Source organism: Nicotiana tomentosiformis, chromosome 6, assembly GCF_000390325.3.
Source record: "Nicotiana tomentosiformis chromosome 6, ASM39032v3, whole genome shotgun sequence".
Classification (NCBI taxonomy): domain Eukaryota; kingdom Viridiplantae; phylum Streptophyta; class Magnoliopsida; order Solanales; family Solanaceae; genus Nicotiana; species Nicotiana tomentosiformis.
In genome coordinates, this window is record NC_090817.1 from 45,366,155 (window position 1) to 45,373,293 (window position 7,139).

A 7,139-nucleotide genomic window follows, 5' to 3' on the forward strand; every position below is an offset into this window, starting at 1 on the left:
GTAAGGTTCTAGCCCCAGCCTTCAATTTCGAGTTTTGACTGAAAATAGGTATTAAGCCAAGAAATTATTGTGTGTGAGAGTTGTTCATTATGCATGCATGTACTATTTAGGGTTGTACGGATATTGTTGAGCTCAATTGGGTAGATTTTGGGTAGTGAAATAGAGGAACCCACCATAGGAGGACCTTGAGATTATAATGGCCACCTAGTGTTTGATAAAATGTTCAAATGAGCTAGAATCATGAACTCCTTCCTAATTCATGTTCAATGTTGCTGTATCTCTAAATATATCAAAGCTACTAAGATTATGGAACTGTGTAGTGAATTAAGGAAAGATCAAAGTGAGATATGTTGGCTAAACTCCTCTTTTAGAATTGAACCCCACAATGGCCTTGTAAGTCCCGTGATGCTTATTATAAATTGATTGTTCCAAATAAGACTTCTGTCAAATTAAATATGCGTTCAATATGTATTCCAAGGGTTTTTGTTATGTTGAGTTACTATCTGAGAATGTGGTTCAACCATGGACTGTGTGTTATTATCTTATGATTTAAAAACGTGATTCTAATGAAAGTTATCATGTCAAATTGTGTAAGAAATCACATGTGCCTAAGACCCTAAAATGCTCAAATATGTGTTTAGAGTCTTAATTTGAAAGGCCATGTTGTTTATTATCCATAATGATATTTGAAAATGAAAGAAAAGAACATGAAATATGATGTGCGGCGAACGTACCAAGAATGATATTGCGTCATAGCCATTGGTGCCAATGCAATGAATGATATGCAAAAGATTATGAAATAAGTGGTAAATCCTTTTAATAGTAAATGCTTTGGGAGTATCGATTAGCCATCAAGAAAGGGTAGGTCAAAATAACCTAACCGCGAAACTACACGTGCCGGTATTGGAATGATTGAGGGGTAAATCCCCACGTTAATATGATGAGACTGTTTCCCCTTAAATGGGATGATATTGATGTGTTGAGTTGTTTCCCCTTATATGGGATGAGATTATTTCTAGCGAGATTGATGTGATATCGACTCACACGGTATTTTGGCGAGACGGCTTAGCCGATCGGGCATAGATCAGACGTCATACCGCGCACATGGTGGTATTGTGAGTGGATGTCTCGAGGTGAGACGGCTTAGCCGGTCAGGCTGAGATCTGACCCCGTGCTAAAGCACGGTGGTGTATCAGTGCTAAAGATCTCCCAACTTAAAAAGATTGGAACTTCCTTGAAACTTGCCTTTCCTCTAACTTGACACCTTGATACTATTTGATTCTCTTATTGATTTCATGTTTCCTTCTCCGTTTGCTGTTTCTCGTTTTATTGAGAGGGTGTTTAGTTTTACATGCTAGTACTATTCTATATGTACTAACGTCCTTTTTGTTGGGGGAACTGCATCTTTAATAGATGCAGGTGGTTCCATAGCATGTGAAATTGATCAGTGATAGCAGCACACCCTCTCCTCAGCTGACTTGGTGAGCCCCACTTCATTTCGGGGTTCTGTATCTCTTGTTCCATGTACATAGTGCTTTGAGGTATAGTCGGGGCCTTGTTGCCGGTACTGTCGTAGCACTCTTTTGTTTCTGTTAGAGGCTCCGTAGACATAGTGTGGGTTGTATCTATTTTTTTTTTTGAAAGGTTAAACTAAAAATGATGTAATTGTATCATCTGTTCCACTTTAACTATGATTATACAATGTACTATTTTGGAGACTTGTTAATGATGTAACTAATGGAAATGAACTAGTGTTATTCACATGACCTCTTATTATCTAGTTAATGAAATGTATTCTTCTTTTTATTCATGGGTGAGTTGGGTAGATGGCACTATGCAGGCTTGCTCGACCGGGATAACTCTGTTGTGCGCCGGTCACGCTCCCCGAGGTCGGGGCATGACAGGTATGAGTTGTGATTGTGTTGTGATATTGATATGCATGTGGTGGTATAAGGCTAGGGGTTGATACACATGCGGTGAGATAAGTTAGGTTGATACGCGTGTTGCTAGTAGGAGAACTACTTGAAGCCACATGATGAGATAAGGGGGCTCGTGTAGCTATTTCGGGAGAAATGATTTTCAAAACTAAATGCAAGACTCACGCAGTGATATAAGGAAAGATTGTGATTATGACTCATGAAATGTGATCTCGAGGCGGTACCTTGGTTGTGATTCATATTGTACATTCTATGTTGGGACAACTTGTTGATTTGAACGGTTATTGTTCTTCCTTCAATCATTCATCCGCATTTTTATTGTATTTGGTTATTCATTTTTATCTTGGTGTTGGAACGATTGCAACTTCTTGTATGAGTCATGCATTCTACGTGATTTGTCGTAAGGCTTTTACATGCCAATCTGTGCCTCCATTATAACTTGGTGAATTGATTGTCAATGCGAATTTAATTGCGTGGAGTCACTATATCATATTTTGTTGGGTTGTTGGTAACATAACGGTTTAAATAAAAGAATTAATAAGATGCTTAATTCTATGTTTCCTCTTAAGATAGAATTCGTTATCTCACTTTATTTTAAATGGTTATCGCACTTTCACTATAATTAGGTTCTCAAATTATACTCATCACCCTGGTTGACGTTTACCTTACTCAAAATTGTTATCATGTCTTTCTTTATCAAATTCTATATTTAATTCGTTAATTTAATAAATGTTTTGTATTGTATAAATATGATATTTTACTCAATTGTATTGATTTCTAAACTATACCCATCTCAAACTCTATTTAATGTAAATTCTATCTTACTTTACTTTATTTGATTTCTAAAGTAAACTCATTATTTCATTTGACGCTTTATTCTATTCAAGATTTTACTATTCTTTATAGTATTTAAATACATCTCTCGATCATTTTAATTGACATTTGTCTCTGTTGAAATGTACACGGTCGCACGTGGGCTTTGAGTGCGAAGGTAATTGTTATTGTGGGCATGAGGTGCCATACGTGTAAGATTTGGAAATTGTGGTTAATGATTTGTCATTTATGAGGTGTGGAGCCTCGGGGGAAATTCTTGTTGTAAGTCCATGCATTGGAAACGATTTGATTATTTTAGTTGTCATATGTTCTTCCTTATTTGAGCTTATTCATATCTCATCGATGTTCTGATTATGTTGCTTCTTATTACTCGTTTACTACTTGCTACCATTTGTGTTTCTATCATTTCATTGTTGGTTGTAAATCAATATTCTTTCCGCCGTTAGCTTTGCATTCATATTCTTTCCATTGTTAGCTCTATGTATATCTTGAACAGGTTCTATGTCTAGTAGGTGTCTTGACCTGGCCTCATCACCACTCTACCGAGGTTAGGCTTGATACTTACTAGGTACCGTTGTGGCGTACTCATGCTATGCTTCTACACATTTTTGTGCAGATCCAAGTATTTCTGATTATGTTGTTGAGAGTTGCGTTTGTGCGGCGGGAGACTTTAAGGTATACCTATTTAACATTCGCAGGCCTCAGAGTCACCATCTTACTTCATTGTGCTACTGTTAAATTGCAATTCGAGACAATATTTTATTGAGAAATTCTATTGTTTTTAAGTAGAGTTTATGACTCCGTACTACCGGTTTTGGGAAATGTATAATTGTTGGCCATTTGCAGCTATCGAGATCGCGGAACCAACTTCGCAATCGCGAAGCGCAACTTCACTGCCCACAAAAAGTACACTACGCGTTTGCAGCACATACTTGCGAACGCGATGAACAATGATGCCAAACATCCAAGAACACGGCAACAACATCGTGAACGCGATGAACAATTCCACCAACTCCCAGCTCCCCAATGCGAATGCGAACCTATAGTGCGAACGCGATCATCCAGTCACGAATGCGAAGAAGATAATACCCAGCTCCAAACTTAGCCTACGTGATCGCGAAGAATAACTGAGGCATCCGAAAACAGCAAAAACCAACAATGAAATCATCCTCCGAAATGATCTGAAACTACCCCTAAACTCACTCGAGCCCCTCGGGACCCTGTCCGGTTTTACCAACAAGTACAAAAACATAACACGAACCTAATCGAGTCCTAAAATTACAAATAACATCATCAAAACTACGTATCGCACCTCAAATCAAACTAAATGAATTTTTGAACTTTCAACTTTTAAAACTCGTGTCGAACCATATCAAATCTACTCGAAATGACCTCAAATTGTGCACTCAAGTTCCAAATGACATAACAAACTTGTTACAACTCCTGGAACAACAATTTGAATATTATATCATCAAAGTTGACTCCCAGTCAAACTTATGAACCTTCCAAACCTTTAAATTGCCAACTTTCGCTAATTATGGCCGAAACCTTCTAGAAGACGCCCAAGTCCAAAATCACCATTCAGACCTAACGGAGCCATCAAAACTCCGATCCAGGGTCAAATACACAAAAGTCAAACTTGATCAATTCTTCCAACTTAAAGCATCTAAAATGAGAATCGTTCTTCCAAATCAATTCTAAACAACTTGAAGACCAAAACCGACTATATGCGCAAGTCATAATACACCATATGAAGCTACTAATGACCTCAAAATACCAAACTGAATGTAAATGCTTAAATCGACCAGTCGAGACATTACAGCAAGACGGTGAACTGGATGCCAGATTCTACAAACTTTCTAATTCCAGCGCTACAGGCACCGCCAGACGGTGACCTCGACGCTGGATTTTATTCTCTAAAATTCTCTAAGTTCTTGGATGCTACATGCACCACCAAATGTTGGTCTGGGCACTGAAATACTTCATCCATATGTCTTCAATTCTCGCTCCAACTTATTCGCTTTCTCATCGTTTTATTCCAAATACGTCCTACACATAAATAAACCTTATTTAGCTCAAAAGTACTTCCAAAACAATACAAATCCACAATAGATATACACACAATATGAGGCACAAATATGCTTAAAATATTTACTTTTAACCAAATATCAATATGTAGACATGTGGAGCGAAATTAAAGTGCATTCAATTTAGTCCTTGTGTCACGACCCAAAATCCACAAGTTGTGATGGCACTTAACTCAACCTGCTAGGTAAGCCAATAGTCACTTGACATCAATGAAAATGAAATAAAATGTTCTAATAACTCAACAGCGAAAAAATACCATAAAAATATCTGAGAATAAAGTCAAAAAGCTACTACAACCAACCCCAAAATTTAGTGTCAACGAGTACATGAGCACTACTGAATAACAAGGTACAAGCAAAATCCTCTAATACAACTATCTGAATGTAGGAACAGTAAAGATAAAGATAACAGGAAGATAACTTCAAGTATTGCAGACGATATTGCAGCTACCTCGTAGTCTCCCAAAAGATGGCACAACTCAAGCCTGAAAATCACCTCGATCGGATGTACTTGGATCTGCACACGAAGTGTAGAGTGTAGTATGAGTACAACCAACCCAATGTACTCAATAAGTAACAACACTAACCTTGGGTTGAAAGTATGACGAGCGCAGAGCAACAATCTAACGCCAATACCAATAACTAATAACTGTTCAGAATATAAAGGATAAACCGTAGAAATAGTATCTCAATAATATCAAGTTCATCTTGTTCACATTTTAGTAATTTAGGAATGCTTTCAAGTATAACAGTTGAAGCCCAACACATATAAAGCAGATCAATTATCAGGTAGCATGAGGAAAGTACATCTTTATGCCTACATGTCAGGTATACGTGTCAATCAACAGTATCGCAGTGGATCCATCAAGAATATTAACACTTAGCATTGTACGGGTGCCTAGCATAACTGCCCATCATCAAGCACATATGTGGAATATTGTGCATGCGCCCACTGCTGGCATGTCAGACTCCGGGGGGCGGATAGTTCCCAAGTGCTAATTATAATCATTTAGCCCAATAATGAGGCCTGATGCACGCGGCGCTCCGAAATAATAACACTAAACCCAATATGGGCTGGCGTACGTGTCATCTCAAAATCAGTACTAAACCGGCTCTAAGGCCTAAACTCAGTCATTTACAGTTCAAGTCTCAGATAAACACATCTCAAATACTCAGTTTAACAGTTTTACCCTTAAGCGGTATCAACAACATGTGAGGAATCAAATAAGAAGTACTGAGACAGAGATATCATACACGGATATTGTATTATGACTGAGAACATATGTGTCATGCCCTAAACTCGGGGAGCATAACCGGCGCTCAACCGAGTAAACCCGGCTGAGCAAGCCAGTTAGATTTCATTCTACCCAAACTCATTCATAAAATAATAGGAGATGTACTCTATTAATCAAACACTGAAAAGATTTCATTAACAACTTCATTTTTCATTCCCAATAGCAGCTTCCTTCATAATTTCAAAAATATTACGATTTTATAGAATTAATGAAAAATATAATTTCCAAATACCAACATATCTAGTTCAGTTCCCAACATCAACCACAACCCACAACCTGTCTATGGAGCCTTTAAGTACAATAAAAGAGTAATATAGAAATGCCGGCAACAAGGCCCCGGCTATACCTCAAAACAAAGTACATGAGAAACAAATACATGACCCCGAAATGAAGTGGGGCTCACCAAATCAGCTGAAAAGAGTGTACTACTATCACTGATCAATGACACCTGCTCTAGAACCACCTACATCCATTAAAGATGCAGCTCCCCCGGTAAAAGGGACGTTAGTACTGTCGAATAGCACTAGTATGCATAGCTAAAAATCCTTTTTCAAAATAGAATTCCCATATAAGAAAAGGCAACACATAGAAACAACAAGTCAAAATCCACAATATCCAAATGTCCAGTTAAAACATAATAATTTTCAAAATACGAACTTCATATACAATTTTTGGTTGGGAGATCATTAGCACTGATATACCATTGTTCACAATACCAATGTTCACAATACCAATGTTCACAATACCAGTGTTACATAAAACCTCCCCGTAACCAATCCAACAACCTCGGAAAGTTACATAACCGTAATTAAGCATAGAAGAAGCGATAAATGGGGGAATGGGGCTACAATACACAAAATGACCGGCCGGGTCATTACATTCTCCCCCTCTTTAACAAATATTCGTCCTCGAACGAGACTAGAATCATACTTGGAGTCTCAAATAGGCGTGGATATCTGCTCCGCACGGTCTCCCAAGTATCCTAC